Here is a 760-nt window from a genome sequence, read left to right on the forward strand (position 1 = left end):
ACAACTGTTGGTGCAAGCTAGATTAAAGTGATTATTACGTTTTGAATATAGATATTTTTCTTACAAAAGCACATCGATTCGCTACAGGAGGCCTTTGTTCACCCCCCGGAGCCGTGTGAGGCACTTTTTTAGGTTGGATTTAGGATGGATGCGCTTTATTTCACTTCTTTTGGACTGATGCATTGCAACACCCGCTGACTGCCATTAAACAGCTTGGAAGATCAAAGACCATTTTTACTATTACTCCGATTGGATTCGTCTGAAAGAAGAAAGTCATATACACCTAGGATGACTTGAGGGCGAGTAATTTATGGGCTAATTTTCATTTTTGGGTGAACTAACCCTTTAATGCTACTGGAAGACGTGTTCATAACTTTCTATAAACATGAAATTATGCAACCTGAGGAGTTTTGCTATTAATAATAATAATAATACATTTTATTTATAGGCTCCTTTCTCAACACTCAAGGACACCGCACAATAACTTTACAAACAAGACAATAGAAAACAAACAAGAAATACCATATACAAAGACAGAACAGAGTAAAGTAGGACTAGAGAATTAAACTTTAGGTGAGATATGCAATCTTAAACAGGTGAGACTTAAGTCTAGATTTAAAAAGAGATAGAGAGTCAATCGGCCTATATTTATTGTGTTTACATTGTTTCACGTATTAATTCTGATACAATAATATCCACATGCTAGGGTGAAAGTTGGTTCCTCAGTCTGATAACAATAAGAACGCGCTTTTCGCGTCAC

Source organism: Sinocyclocheilus rhinocerous, unplaced genomic scaffold (assembly GCF_001515625.1).
Source record: "Sinocyclocheilus rhinocerous isolate Xijiao unplaced genomic scaffold, SAMN03320098_v1.1 scaffold182, whole genome shotgun sequence".
Taxonomy (NCBI): domain Eukaryota; kingdom Metazoa; phylum Chordata; class Actinopteri; order Cypriniformes; family Cyprinidae; genus Sinocyclocheilus; species Sinocyclocheilus rhinocerous.